This window comes from Tachyglossus aculeatus, chromosome 22 (assembly GCF_015852505.1).
Source record: "Tachyglossus aculeatus isolate mTacAcu1 chromosome 22, mTacAcu1.pri, whole genome shotgun sequence".
Classification (NCBI taxonomy): Eukaryota; Metazoa; Chordata; class Mammalia; order Monotremata; family Tachyglossidae; genus Tachyglossus; species Tachyglossus aculeatus.
Genome location: NC_052087.1, coordinates 2084982 through 2100922, shown reverse-complemented (window position 1 = coordinate 2100922; position 15941 = coordinate 2084982).

Here is a 15941-nt window from a genome sequence, read left to right as displayed (position 1 = left end):
GCTCACCTCCTCCGACACCAGCCTGTTCACTGTACCCCGATCACGTCTAATATCGTCGCCAACCCCTGGCACGCGGCCCTCTCTCCGGTCTGAAACTTCCTCCCCCTTCATATCTGACAGGCGAGCACAACCTCTCCACCTTCAAAGTCTCATTAAAGTTATGTCTCTTCCAAGAGGCTTTCTCCAATTTTAGCCCTCTTTTCCCCTACTCCCTCTCCCTTCCGCATCACCGGTGCACCTGAATTAATACCCTTTAAGCGGTAATTATTCGCCTCAGCCCCTTGGCACTTATGTAGACATCTGCAATTTAATTTAACGTCCGTCTCCCCTTCTAGACGCCAAGGTCCTGGTGGATGGGGGATACACCTCCCGACTCTGTTGTATTGCACTGTCCCGAGCGCAGTGCTCTGCACACAGGCAGCGCTCAGTAAATGTCACTGATTGACCGAGTGATGCCATTTGGCACGCCGACAGCCCATGATGTGATGTTATTTTCTTAGTACATCTTTTTTCTGTTGTTTTGTTTTCGCACCCGAGGGGACAGTTCCCTAGGCGTCATCTCCCGGTAGGGCGAGATGGGTCGTTTTTCAGGACACCTTTTCTCACCCTTTTCCCCATTTGGGGTAAGCGGAGCACTCCTAAATCGGGCCGACGAGTCATCCAGGGGGCTGCTTCTTCTTCAGTAGCCAAGAGACCCATAAAATAATAATAATAATAATGTTGGTATTTGTTAAGCGCTTACTCCGTGCCAAGCACTGTTCTAAGCGCTGGGGAGGATACAAGGTGATCAGGTTGTCCCACATGGGGCTCACAGTCTTAATCCCCATTTTACAGATGAGGGAACTGAGGCACAGAGAAGTTAAGTGGCTTGCCCAAGGTCACACAGCTGACAAGGGGCTGAGCGGGGATTCGAACCCATGACCTCTGATTCCCAAGCCCGCGCTCTTTACACTGAGCCACGCTGTCTCGAGCCGCCTACAAACGGAGGACTTTTTTGAGCGGAAAGTATGAGGTAGCCCGTGGTCGGTAAAACTTGTGCATGAGTTACTTTGGACTAGAATCCCATCCACGCTCTTTCCACTAGCCCGGGGTACGTAAATCCTTATGATTCATTTGTTCATTCATTCAATCGTATTTATTGAGCACTTCCTGTGTGCAGAGCACTGTACTAAACGCTTGGAAAGTACAACTTGACAACAGATAGAGACAATCCCCAGCTTTAAGCATCTAGCTTTAATTCTATTTGTTCTGACGACTTGACCTGTCCACATGTTTTGTTTTGTTGTCTGTCTCCCCCGTCTAATAATAATAATGATGGCATTTATTAAGCGCTTACTATGTGCAAAACACTGTTCTAAGCGCTAGGGTGGTTACAAGGAGATCAGGTTGTCCCACGGGGGGCTCACAGTCTTAATCCCCATTTGACTGATGAGGTCACTGAGGCCCAGAGAAGTGAAGTGACTTGCCCAAAGTCACCCAGCTGACAAGTGGCAGAGCCGGGATTTGAACCCATGACCTCCGACTCCAAAGCCCAGGCTCTTTCCACTGAGCCACACTGAGGATTGATTAGAAATGGTTGATGGAATGCAAGTTAAGTGACTTGTTCAAGGTCACACATTTGACAAGTGGCGCAGCTGGTATTAGAGCCTACCGCCTTCCCCTCCCCACGGCACTTGTATATATTTGTACAGATTTATTACCCTATTTATTTTACTTGGACATATTTACTATTCTATTGATTTTGTTAATGATGTGCACATAGCTGTAATTCTATTTATTCTGACAGTTTGACACCTGTCCACGTGCTTTGTTTCGTTGTCTGTCTCCCCCTTCTAGACTGTGAGCCCACTGTTGGGTAGGGACCGTCTCTAGATGTTGCCAACTTGGACTTCCCAAGTGCTTAGTACAGTGCTCTGCACACAGTAAGCGCTCAATAAATATGATTGAATGAATGAATGAATATGTCTTGAAGGCAGGCGGAAATGTGAGATTGCAGGGAAGGAGAGAGGTCACAGCTGGGGATGTAGATTTGGGAATCAGCACTCAATAAATACTATTAATTGACTGATAGACAGCTTTCCCACTGAGGACCTTGCAACTGGTTTTAGGAGGCCGAAGATTTCCTGAGGGGAAGATTCGGAGCAGAAGATGTCAGCTGGAGAGGAGAGGGATAAGGAGAAGGGCTCAGCGTGGACATTGGGAAGGATTGAATTGCTTTGGACACAGGGCGGCCACTGCTGTTATCCCATTCCCGGGGTTTTTGTGGGATAGCCGGCCGGGTGGGCTTCCGCTTCCTCAAGTTTCCCAGAGCAGCAAGGGAGAGTGACATTCGTTTCACCCTGTAGAAATGCTTTGAGCAGGGAGTTAAATGGAAGGCAGATAGTGAAGAGGGTCGGGAGCTGTGGATAACTGGCGTCAGTCATTCAACTGTATTCACTGAGTGTTTACTACGTGCCGAGGACTGTATTAAGCGCTCGGGAGAGCACAATACAACAGAAATAGCAGACACATTCCCTGCCCATAATGAGCAACTTGGATGGGTAAGCTCAGGCTGGGGGCCAAACTTGACCAGTGCTTGGGGAAAGCGGATACGCAGGGGTCTTTACGGAGGTGGAGAAGCAGCGTGGATCAGCGGAAAGAGCCCGGGCTTGGGAGTTAGAGGTCACGGGTTCAAATCCCGCTCCTCCACTTGTCAGCAAGGCACTTCACTTCCCTGGGCCTCAGTGACCTCATCTGTAAAATGGGGATGAAGACTGTGAGCCCCATGTGGGACAACCTGATCACCTTGTATCCCTCCCCGCGCTTAGAACAGTGCTTTGCACATAGTAAGCGCTTAATAAATGCTATTATTATTATTTATTCGGGAAGGTCAGACGGCTCACAACCACCTTTCCCGGAGTGGCGGGTCCTCGCCGGAATCTGGTGGTCACTGGCCTCCGTCGCAGATGCAGACAGAGCCACGGCAGAAGGCGGTGACTTCAGAGCCTGGCCCATCTTCGCTCCAGCTCCAGCTGAACGGGAATCAGGCTTTCCCTCTCGGCCCAAGCCAGCCAGAAGCCCGGGGGTTGCCTCGGCCCTGAGCTCCATTCCAAGAGAGAATCCGGGAAACCAAAGTCGAAGCGGCAAGGAGAGCAGGAATGGGAGTGGGGGAGAGAAAGGGGGAAGAGAGGGAGGGAGAGAGAACCACCGCACAAAGGAAAGCACAGAGCGATTCCCGTCAGACCCAAATACACGGAGACCGTCTTCGCTTGACCCCCTCCTCAGCTTCCAGAGAGCAGCAGGACTAGTCACGTCATGGTGTCACCCTGCTCTCCTTCTCACCCGCATTCGAACTGGTGATGCCCATTAATTGGGCAGAGCAATTTGTTTATAATTAACTTGCAAAATTGATGGCTTAGAAAAGCAATCACGATGGCCCATATAAACATATTAGGTAACGATAACAGTGCCAGGTTTAATTGCTTTTGAGAAGAATTACCGATATCAGCGCCACAGCGATCACCATTCATCTCTGACAGCATTATGGAAATCCCGCTATTAGCCCGGTGCTCCAACTTTGAAGGCAACTTCGAGTATTAAATTACTCAGAGAAGCGTAGGGAGCCATTCCCAAACTTCTGGGCCAGAGATTCAAAGGGTAAAATAGAGGAGCCCAGAAGTCTAGGAAGGAAAATCTCCCTCATGGCTTGGGTGGAGAGGTTTTGAGGTCAGAGATGGAGAGTGGGAGTTTTCTGCACGGCGATTCCTGTCGCTCCAATGTAGAAATCTGTGCTCAGACTGAGCCTGGTCAGCGAAGCCCCACAGTGGTTTAGGGAGAGCCAGTAGACAGGGAACTCATCTCTTGTTATTCAGTTTCAACGGATGACAAATCGAATAAAGCAGCGTGGCTCAGTGGAAAGAGCCCGGGCTTTGGAGTCAGAGGTCATGGGTTCAGATCCTGACTCCACCAATTGTCAGCTGTGTGACTTTGGGCCTCAGTGACCTCATCTATAAAATGGGGATGAAGACTGTGAGCCCCCGTGGGACAACCTGCTCACCTTGTAACCTCCCCCACGATTAGAACAGTGCTTTGCACATAGTAAGCGCTTAATAAATGCCATTATTATTATAAAGTTTATTGCCAAATCAACATTTCCACCTTCGATCGGAGTCATCAACACCTATGGTGGGCCTGGAGGGGCAGAGCACTGTCCTGGGTGCTGGGGGAATACAGAAAATGTCAGGAGGAGGAGGAAGAGATGGAAAGGAGGCAGGAGAGGACCATTGGTAGCAAAAGACCGTTGCCCATCACAGTAATTGGACTCTGGCCCGAGTCCTCCCCATTCCACAGCTACTGTCTCTCCCCTCCCCACCGCCTCGCCTCTCCCCACTGACTCTCCTCATCTTTCCCTTCCCCATTGCCTTTCCCTTCCCCACGATCTCCCCGATCCCCAAGGCCTCTCCCCTTCCCACCACTTCTCCTCCCAACCCCAGCCCCTCTACCCATCCCCGGGTTCTGCTCCGTCCCCATTCCTCCTCCTTCTCCTCTCTTTTCCCTCAGGGCCGAGGATCCCCTCCTTCCTCCTGCTACCACACTGACTTGTCCTCTCCACCTCCTCCTCCTCCTCCTCCTTCTTGTTCCACTCGCTGCTGCAGTTCACTCCTCCTCTTCCGCATCCTTCCTCTTCACCACATCTCTTTCCTCTTCTTCTCCCTATGCAGGAGCTGCCTCAGCCAGGACTCCGGGTTCCAGGATCACCCAGGCTCTACTCCCATTCCTGTGGTGTGGTGTACACGGCCTCCACATGGAACCCAGTCTCCCTTCCTCCCTCTCTTCCTCCTTCTCACCCTTCCTCCCTCCCTCTCTCTTTCCTTTCTTCCCTCCCCAGGCTCTACTCCCATTCCTGTGGTGTGGTGTACAAGGCCTCCATGTGGAACCCAGTCTCTCTCCCTCCCTTCCTCTTCCTCCTCCTCCCTTCATCCCCCTCTTCCTCCTTCTCTCCCTTCCCTGTTTCCTTTCTTCCCTCCCTTCCTCTTCCTCCTCCTCCCTTCCTCCCTCTCTTCCTCCTTCTCTCCCTTCCCTCTTTCCTTTCTTCCCTCCCTTCCTCTTCCTCCTCCTCCCTTCCTCCCTCTCTCCCCAGGAAGACAGAGCACCCTCTCTCAGAGCACCTAGTGAATAACTTAACAGAGAATAACTTCTCTGTCTCCCCCTTCTAGACTGTGAGCCCACTGTTGGGTAGGGACTGTCCCTATACGTTGCCAACTTGGACTTCCCAAGCGCTTAGTACAGTGCTCTGCACACAGTAAGCGCTCAATAAGTACGATTGAATGAATGAATGAACTTAATCAACTCTTTGCCACTTTTCACAAGTGAAAGCAAGAATGGGGCATCAAAATTCAGATTGGCGCATGCGCTTAGTACAGGGCTCTGCACACAGTAAGCGCTCAATAAATACGATTGAATGAATGCCAGCAGAGCCATGAATAGGTAGGCTGCCCGAGTTTGTGGCATGTGGTCAGATGAGGTGCTAGAATCCGGGGAAGCGGTTCCTCTTGCCTCTCTGGATTGAATCTGGGACCTCACCACTGTAAATCCATAAACCAGGACCACCATCAATCATTTTGCATTTCCCAAGCGCTTAGTCCAGTGCTCTGCACACAGTAAGCGCTCAATAAATACAATTGATTGATTGATTTTGCCTTTACATTTGCAGTTTCCCCCTCTGGACTGTAAATTCGTTTATGGGCGGGGAACGCGCCGTAGATTTTGTTGTATTGTAGTCTCCCAAATGCTTTGTACAGGGTTCTGCGCATAAAAAGCACTCAATAAACACCACTGATTGATTGATTGATTGCAAGTATCAAAGAAAAGACTGGATCTGGATCTACACATTCCCACCAGGATTCCATTAATAAGGCTGCAGAGGCCCCGGTGACCACGATGACAGTCCGCCTACAAACGGGAGGGGAAAAAAAATCAGGATTTAATTAGTAATACAAATAGATTGCAGCACGGAATGTCGAAGGAGCATTTGGCAAGGTAATTATGTATGACTTCCGAAGGTTCTCACAATTGATTAACATTCTCTGTGCCTCAGTGACCTCATCTGGAAAATGGGGATTCTAGACTGTGAGCCCACTTTTGGGTAGGGACCGTCTCTATATGTTGCCAACTTGGACTTCCCAAGCGCTTAGTACAGTGCTCTGCACACAGTAAGCACTCAATAAATACGATTGATTGATTGATTGATTGATTGATTAAGACTATGAGCCCCCCGGGGGCCAACCTGATTACCTTGTAACCTCCCGAGTGCTTAGAACAATGCTTTGCACCTAGTAAGCGCTCAATAAATGCCATTATTATTATTATTATCCTGACTTGCTCCCTTTATTCTTCCCCCTCCCAGCCCCACATTTCTTATTTACATATCTATAATTTATTTATATATATTAATGTCTGTCCCTCTAGACTGTAAGCCCACTGTGCACAGGGAATGTGTCCGTTTATCATTACAGTGTTAGAGAAGCAGAGTGGCTCAGTGGAAAGAGCCCGGGCTTTGGAGTCAGAGGTTGTGGGTTCAAATCCTGGCTCCACCAATTGTCAGCTGTGTGACTTTGGGCAAGTCACTTCACTTCTCTGGGCCTCAGTGACCTCATCGGGAAAATGGGGATTAAGACTGTGAGCCCCCCGTGGGACACCCTGATTACCTTGTAACCTCCCCAGCGCTTAGAACAGTGCTTTGCACATAGTAAGCGCTTAATAAATGCCATTATTAGTATTAGAGGTGGTCCCTAATAATAATAATGATGATGGCATTTATTAAGCACTTACTATGTGCAAAGCACTGTTCTAAGCGCTGGGGAGGATGCAAGGTGATCAGGTTGTCTCACGTGGGGCTCACAGTCTTCATCCCCATTTTACAGATGAGGTAACTGAGGCACAGAGAAGTTAAGTGACTTAAGTTGAACTTGAATGATTGATACAGACAAGGTAATAAAATTGATAATGATGGTGGTGGCATTTGTTAAGCGCCTACTATGTGCAAAGCACTGTTCTAAGCACTGTGGAGGATGCAAGGTGATCAGGTTGTCCCACGCGGGGCTCACAGTCTTCATCCCCATTTTACAGATGAGGTAACTGAGGCACAGAGAAGTTGTGATAAGTTGAACTTGAATGATTGATATAGACAAGGTAATATAATTCATAATGATGGTGGTGGCATTTGTTAAGTGCTTACTATGTGCAAAGCACTGTTCTAAGCACTGGGGAGGATGCAAGATGATCAGGTTGTCTCATATGGGGCTCACCGTCTTCATCCCCATTTTACAGATGAGGCAACCGAGGCACAGAGAAGTTAAGTGACTTAAGTTGAACTTTTCATTCATTCAATCGTATTTATTGAGCACTTATTTATTGAGTGCTTGGGAAGTACAGGTCGGCAACGTATAGAGACGGTCCCTACCCAACAACGGGCTCACAGTCTAGAAGGGGGAGACGGACAACAAAACCAAACCAGTAGACAGATGCCAACTTAGACTCACAGTCCAAGCAGGAGGGAGAACAGATGATGAATCCTCATTTTAAAGATGAGGAAACTGAGGCAGCGGGACTCAAGTGATTGCCCAAAGCCACACAAGAGCCAGGTGGCAGAGCTGGGGTCCTCCGAGGTTCTTCTCGCTAGGCCATGCCGTTTCCTGCCAGAACGTGAAACAAGCACATCGGTTTTTTGGGACGGCGATGACCCGGCTTGAGGATTTTCCCAGCCCTCGCAGTGCCTCAACTGCAACCAAGGCATTAATAGGATCGAGCAGCCTACCCACCCTCAGCTCCCTACAACAGATAATGAGAATTCCTAGAGGAAAACTCAAACAGCAGCAGAAAAAGAAAAATCCCCCCTCTTCCCCCAACCCCTGCTGTGTCATCATCAAGGGAATCAGTTCCAGGCACCAGAGATGCAATTATCTGAGCCTGCTTCTCTCCTTGGAGATCATTTTTATCTTCGTCCATAATGTGATGTTATCCAAGAGCCCTTGTAAGTGGAACGTCCGCCATCAAATAAAAAATGAACAAGGAAGGGCTGTGATTAACTTGGTTGTTCGTATCTAAAATACAATCCAGCTGTAGAAGAGGCCTTCCCAGGTGCAAAGATAATAATAATAATGATGATGGCATTTATGAAGCGCTTACTATGTGCAAAGCACTGTTCTAAGCGCTGGGGAGGTCACACGGTGATCAGGTTGTCCCACGGGGGGCTCACAGTCTTAATCCCCATTTTACAGATGAGGTAACTGAGGCATAGAGAAGTTAAGTCTTTTAGACTGTGAGCCCACTGTTGGGTAGGGACGGTCTCTATATGTTGCCAACTTGTACTTCCCAAGCACTTAGTACACAGTAAGCACTCAATAAATATGATTGATTGATTGATTGATTAAGTGAGTTGCCCAAAGTCACACAGCTGACAGCTGTGAGCCCACTGTTGAATAGGGACCGTCTCTATATGTTGCCAACTTGTACTTCCCAAGCTCTTAGTACAGTGCTCTGCACACAGTAAGCGCTCAATAAACACGATTGAATGAATGAATGACAAGTGGCGGAGCCGGGATTTGAACCCACGTCCTCTGACTCCAAAGCCGGGGCTCTTTCCACTGAGCCACGCTGCTTCCCGTCCTGGGAGAAATTTCACCTGGGGCCGTTCCCGTCCCCTCCGCTGCAATGGGATCGAAGGTGGGGGTGAATCGGAAAGATTTTCCAAACAAATCAGATGTTACAAAGCATCTGAGCCTGAGTTTTCATTCATTCAATCGTATTCATTGAGCGCTTACTGTGTGCAGAGCACTGTACTAAGCGCTTGGGAAGTACAAGTTGAATAGAAGTTGAATAGTTTTCCTTCCGGTGGGCTTCGACCGCATCTGGCCCAGAAGGATAAAGAAACCCAGGCTTGGTGTCCTGTACACAGTCAGAGCCTAGATGCTGGGGAAAGGCAAACCGTCTTCTGGAGACACATTTCCCGTCCTAAATGGGGAGAGAGAAAGCTGGTAGTGGAGAGGTTAAGTGGGAAACTTAGCTACCAAGTGCTCTCTTTGATCAATCAATCAATCGTATTTATCGAGCGCTTACTGCGTGCAGAGCTGTACTAAGCGCTTGGGAAGTACAAGTTGGCAACATCTAGAGACGGTCCCTACCCAACAGTGGGCTCACAGTCTAGAAGGGGGAGACAGAGAACAAAACCAAACATATTAACAAAATAAAATAAATAGAATAGATATGTGCAAGTAAAATAAATAAATTTGATAACACCATAATCAATCAATCAATTGTATTTATTGAGCACTTACTGTGTGCAGAGCACTGTACTAAGCGCTCGGGAAGTCCAAGTTGGGAACATCTAGAGACGGTCCCTACCCAACAGTGGGCTCCCAGTCTAGAAGGGGGAGACAGACAACAAAACCAAACATATTAACAAAATAAAATAAATAGAATAGATATGTATGGTAAAATAAATAAATTTGATAACACCATAATCAATCAATCAATCAATCATATTTATTGAGCGCTTACTGTGTGCAGAGCACTGTACTAAGCACTTGGGAAGTCCAAGTTGGAAACATATAGAGATGGTCCCTACCCAACAGTGGGCTCACAGTCTAGAAGCAGGAGACAGAGAACAAAACAAAATGTATTAACAAAATAAAATAAATAGAATAGATATGTACAAGTAAAATAAATAAATTTGATAACACCATAATCAATCAATCAATCAATCATATTTATTGAGCGCTTACTGTGTGCAGAGCACTGTACTAAGCGCTTGGGAAGTCCAAGTTGGGAACACATAGAGACGGTCCCTACCCAACAGTGGGTTCACAGTCTAGAAGGGGGAGATGGACAACAAAACAAAATGTATTAACAAAATAAAATAAATAGAATAAATATGTACAAATAAAATAAATAGAGTAATAAATACATACAAACATATATACAGGTGATCAGGTGGTCCCACGGGGGGCTCCCAGTCTTCACCCCCATTTGACAGGTGAGGGAACTGAGGCCCAGAGAAGTGAAGTGACTTGCCCAAAGTCACACAGCTGGCAATGGGCGGAGGTGGGATTTGAACCCATGACCTCTGACTCCCAAGCGAGGGCTCTTTCCATTGAGTTACGCTGCGCTGCTTATCTCACCCTGCTGCTGTGCAGGGCCACTGGGTAGGGGGTGTTTGAGGTGAAGTGTAGCAATAGTAGCAGTTGCAGCGGAAACAATAGTACCCCAGCGCTTAGAACAGTGCTTGGCACATAGTAAGCGCTTAACAAATACCATCATTATTATTATCATTAGTGGAAAGAGCACGGACTTGGGTGTCAGAAGTCGTGGGTTTTAATCCTGGCTCCGCCACTAATCAGCTGTGTGACTTTGGGCAAGTCGCTTCACTTCTCTGCGCCTCGGTTGCCTCGTCTGTAAAATGGGGATTAAGACCGTGAGCCCCCCGTGGGACAACCTGATTACCTTGTCTCTATCCCAGTGCTTAAAACAGTGCTCGGCACATAGTAAGCGCTTAACAAATACCAACATTATTATTGGGACCCGGTGAGACAGCTGGTGCTAAAGGAGAAAAAGAGTGTGGGCTGGGCTGTAGGAGGAGTAAGAGTAATAATATTATTATTATTTACTGGATGACGGGACCTGTAAGCGATTTAAAATAAAATGATTTGCAAGAAACAATATGTACAACGTAGCGGTGGAAAGGGATATCCTGGTAGGGACTGTATATGTTGCCAACTTGTACTTCCCAAGCGCTTAGTACAGTGCTCTGCACACAGTAAGCGTTCAATAAATACGATTGATTGATTGGTTGATTGGTGGAAGAGAGACGGGCAGAGAGAGACAGGGAGAGAGAAAGAGATAGACATCGTGCGTGTGTGTATTCTGCACCCAATACCCACCAGATATCAGCACAGAATAAAGTTGACTATAAAGGTGAGTTGATGAACAACAACCACAACCACAATAATGGTAACAATATTCATTAGGCCACGTTTCCTGATTCCCAGACTCATCCTCTTTCCCCTAGGCCATCTGGGGCTCAGGAAGGGGAGCCTCGGCAGCTCCGCATGGCTCTTCTAGGAATTAAATATTCATTCATTCATTCATTCATTCATTCAATCGCATTTATTGAGTGCTTACTGTGTGCCGAGCACTGTACTAAGCGCTTGGGATCTGTGCTAAGCTATGCAGGGATCTGGGAAGGAAATAGCTAAGCCACCTTGCTCTTTTGACCCAGGAAGGGGCTAAGGGGGAAGCAAGATGGTGGCTCCATGCATTGAAGAATGGCAAGGAGAGCTCAAACTGCTCTCGTTAATAATAATAATGGCATTTATTAAGCACTTACTATGTGCAGAGCACCGTTCTAAGCGCTGGGGAGGTTACAAGGTGATCAGGTTGTCACAGTCTTAATCCCCATTTTACAGATGAGGGAACAGAGGCCCAGAGAAGTGAAGTGACTTGCCCACCGTCACTCAGCTGACAATTGGCAGAGCCAGGATTTGAACCCATGACCTCTGACTCCAAAGCCCGGGCTCGTTCCACTGAGCCCCGCTGCTTCTCATTCTGTTCTCTTCCCTCCCTTCCTCGTGTCACCCGGCCACCAGAGACTGCTGCAGCACCGTGAGCCCATTGTTGGGTGGGGACTGTCTCTATATGTTGCCAACTTGGACTTCCCAAGCGCTTAGTACAGTGCTCTGCACGCAGTAAGCTCTCAATAAATACAATTGATTGATTGATTGAGAGGGTCCAGCCCCGCTAGACGGGGATGGAGGAGACTCCCCCAGTTGCGAGGAAGGGCTGAGAGCAGGTCATTCATTCATTCATTCATTCAGTCCTGGCTATATCCTGGGCGCCTTGCCCCTGGATAATAGGCGGGGGTAGGCTATTATTTCCCATGCAGGAAAGGCCAGAGACCGCTAGCCACTTGCACTGTTTTGGTAGCCCCCACGTGCCGGCTCTGGGAGCAGCTGATTTGTTGACGGTATTGGGGGCTACAGCAGAGGGGAGAACCCAACTAGAGAGAAGCAGCGTGCCTCAGTGGAAAGAGCCCGGGCTTTGGAGTCAGAGGTCACCGGTTCAAATCCTGGCTCCACCAATTGTCAATCAATCAATCAATCATCAATCAATCGTATTTATTGAGCACTTCCTGTGTGCAGAGCACTGGACTAAGCGCTTGGGAAGTCCAAGTCGGCAACATATAGGGACAGTCCCTACCCAACAGTGGGCTCACAGTCTAAAAGGGGGAGATGGAGAACAAAACCAAACATACTAACAAAATAAAATCAATAGAATAGATATGGACAAGTAAAATAAATAAATAGAGTAATAAATCATCATCATCAATCGTATTTATTGAGCGCTTACTGTGTGCAGAGCACTGGACTAAGCGCTTGGAAAGTCCAAGTCGGCAACATAGAGAGACGGTCCCTACCCAGCAGTGGGCTCATAGTCTAGAAGGGGGAGACAGAGAACAAAACCAAACATACTAACAAAATAAAATGAATGGAATATGTATGTACAAGTAAAATAAATAAATAAATAGAGTAATAAATCATCACCATCAATCGTATTTATTGAGCGCTTACTGTGTGCAGAGCACTGGACTAAGCACTTGGGAAGTACAAGTCGGCAACATAGAGAGACGGTCCCTACCCAGCAGTGGGCTCACAGTCTAGAAGGGGGAGACAGAGAACAAAACCAAACATACTAACAAAATAAAATGAATAGAATAGATATGTACAAGTAAAATAAATAGAGTAATGAATCATCATCATCAATCATATTTATTGAGCGCTTACTGTGTGCAGAGCACTGGACTAAGCGCTTGGGAAGTACAAGTCGCCAACATATAGAGACGGTCCCTACCCAGCAGTGGGCTCACAGTCTAGAAGGGGGAGACAGAGAACAAAACCAAACATACTAACAAAATAAAATGAATGGAATAGGTATGTACAAGTAAAATAAATAAATAAATAGAGTAATAAATCATCATCATCAATCGTATTTATTGAGCGCTTACTGTGTGCAGAGCACTGGACTAAGCGCTTGGGAAGTACAAGTTGGCAACACAGAGAGACGGTCCCTACCCAACAGTGGGCTCACAGTCTAGAAGGGGGAGACAGAGAACAAAACCAAACATACTAACAAAATAAAATGAGTAGAATGGATATGTACAAGTAAAATAAATAAATAGAGTAATAAATATGTACAAACTATATATATACATATACATATATATATACATATATATGTATATATATGTATATTGTCAGCTGGGTGACTTTGGGCATTTCACTTCACTTCTCTGGGCCTCAGTTCCCTCATCTGGAAAATGGGGATGAAGACTGTGAGCCCCACGTGGGACGACGTGATCACCTTGTATCTCAACAGTGTTTTGCACATAGTAAACACTTAATAAATACCATCCTTATTATTATACAAGTTTAGTTCTCTCTCACTTTTTCTACTTCTTTCTCTCTCCCTCCATCCCTCTCCTTCTCTTCATCTTTCACTTCTCTTTCCACCGCTTCTTCTCCACTCCCTCCCTTTTCCGCCCCGCTTTCCCCTTCCCAAATCTTCCCAAATCTTCTCGCCCCGACCTTTCCTAGAGTCTTCCAGTCAGCCCTGTGGGCCCGACAGGGACAGAGGTTAGGGCAGGGATGAGAGTAGGGTTTGGAGCAGGCGTTGGGGCGGGGAAAGCAGACAATCGCTGCCGACCACTTCCTTTAATAATAATAATAATAATAATAATAATAATAATAATGGCATTTGTTAATAATAATAATAATGGCATTTGTTACTTACTATGTGCAAAGCACTATTCTAAGTGCTGAGCACTGTTCTAAGTGCTGTAAGCGCTTACTATGGGCAAAGCAGTGTTCTAAGCGATCGTTATTTATTGAGCGCTTACTGCGTGCAGAGCACTGTACTAAGCCCTTTACGCACTCGAGATGGACGACGCATATCGCCGCAGGCCAGGATTCCGAGGGATTACGAAAATATTGAGGAACCAAGCTTCCTATTAGCATTACTAATTAAATTAATTAAAAGTAATTAAAATTAAAAGTATAACTTTTCCTGAGAACCTGAGAGCGGTCGGATAGGGGCGAGAGGGATTTCCATGGAACTGATGATTATGTAAGCAATTGATTTTGGAGGGACTTGAAGGGTGTCCCTTTCAATCAAAAAATTGATGGTATTTATTGAGCACCTACTGTGTACAGAGTACTGTGCGCAGAGTGCAGAGCCACGCTGTGAGAAGCAGCCTGGCTCAGTGGAAAGAGCCTGGGCTTTGGAGTCAGAGGTCATGGGTTCAAATCTCGGTTCCACCTGTTGTCAGCTGTGTGACTTTGGGCAAGTCACTTCATTTCTCTGGGCCTCAGTGACCTCATCTGTAAAATGGGGATTAAGACTGTGAGCCCCCCGTGGGACGACCTGATCACCTTGTAACCTCCCCAGCACTTAGAACAGTGCTTTGCACATAGTAAGCACTTAATAAATGGTATCATTATTTATTATTAATTTACTAAGACCACAATAAAACAGAGTTCCCTGCCCACAATGAGCTTACAGTCTAGAAGGGAAGCAGAGAAGCAGCGTGATTCAGTGGAAAGAGCCCGGGCTTGGGAGTCAGAGGACGTGGGTTCTAATCCCGACTCCTCCACTTGTCTGCTGTGTGACCTCGGGTAAGTCACTTAACTTCTCTGGGCCTCAGTTACCTCATCTGTAAAATGGGGATTAAGACCGTGAGCCCCACGTGGGACAACCTGATCACCTTGTATCTACCCCAGCGCTTAGAACAGTGCTTGACACATAGTAAGCGCCTAACAAATACCCTAATAATAATTATTATTATTAAGGGAAACTTTGGGTCAGTCAAACAGGAAAGCAACGTGGCCTAGTAGAAGCAGCAGAGGCCTGGGAGAAAGAGGACCTGGGTTCTAGTCCCAGCTCCATCCCGTTTCATTCATTCATTGAATCGTATTTATTGAGCGCTTACTGTGTGCAGAGCAGTGTACTAAGCGCTTGGGAGAGGACGATAAAATAATAAATGGGTGGCTGCCTTACCTCAGTGACCTGTCAGTGGGACGGGAGTTGAATTTTAGAGCCCAGTTGCCTGAGACACTCTGGGGAAGGGCAGCGTAGGGCCGGAGAGATGGAAGCAGAGAAATGGTGTGTAGAACTTCATTTAGACTCTAAGCCCACTGTGGGCAGGGATTGCCTCTTTATTGCTGACTTGTACTTTCCAAGCGCTTAGTACAGCGCTCTGCGCACGGTAAGCGCTCAATAAATACGAACGAATGAATCATCATGCCACGTGGCGTGCGGACGTCACAGCATAAGCACATCCTTTGAAACAGGTTGGGTGGGTAAGTTTTCTCAGCCTCAGGTAGGCTGAGTGTCTGATGCCAACCCTGAGGGGGTCTGGGTAGATTGTGTGGGGACAATAAAATAATAATAATAATAATAATAATAATAGCATTTATTAAGCACTTACTATTTGCAAAGCACTGTTCTAATAATAATAATAATAGTAATTGCTTACTATGTGCAAAGCACTGTTCTAATAATAATAATAATAATAATTGTGGGCGCTGGGGTGGATACAAGAAAATTGGGTCAGGAGCACTCCCTGCCCCACATGGAGTTCTCTTTATTTTACAGATGAGGATAGAGTATATCTGATGGACAGAGGATCCGGTAACTTGTTGCGGGCAGGGAATTTATCTACCGACTGTGTTATAGTTTTCTCTGCCTCCCAATCACTCAGTACATGATCTGCACGCAGTCATCACTCAATAAATGCAATTGATAGATTAATCAGTCGATTAATCAATTGACCAGGCAGGGTTGGATGGGTCACGGTTGGACAGAGAGGGTTTGGTGCGGTAGTGATAGTATTTATTAAGGGTTTATTGTGTGCA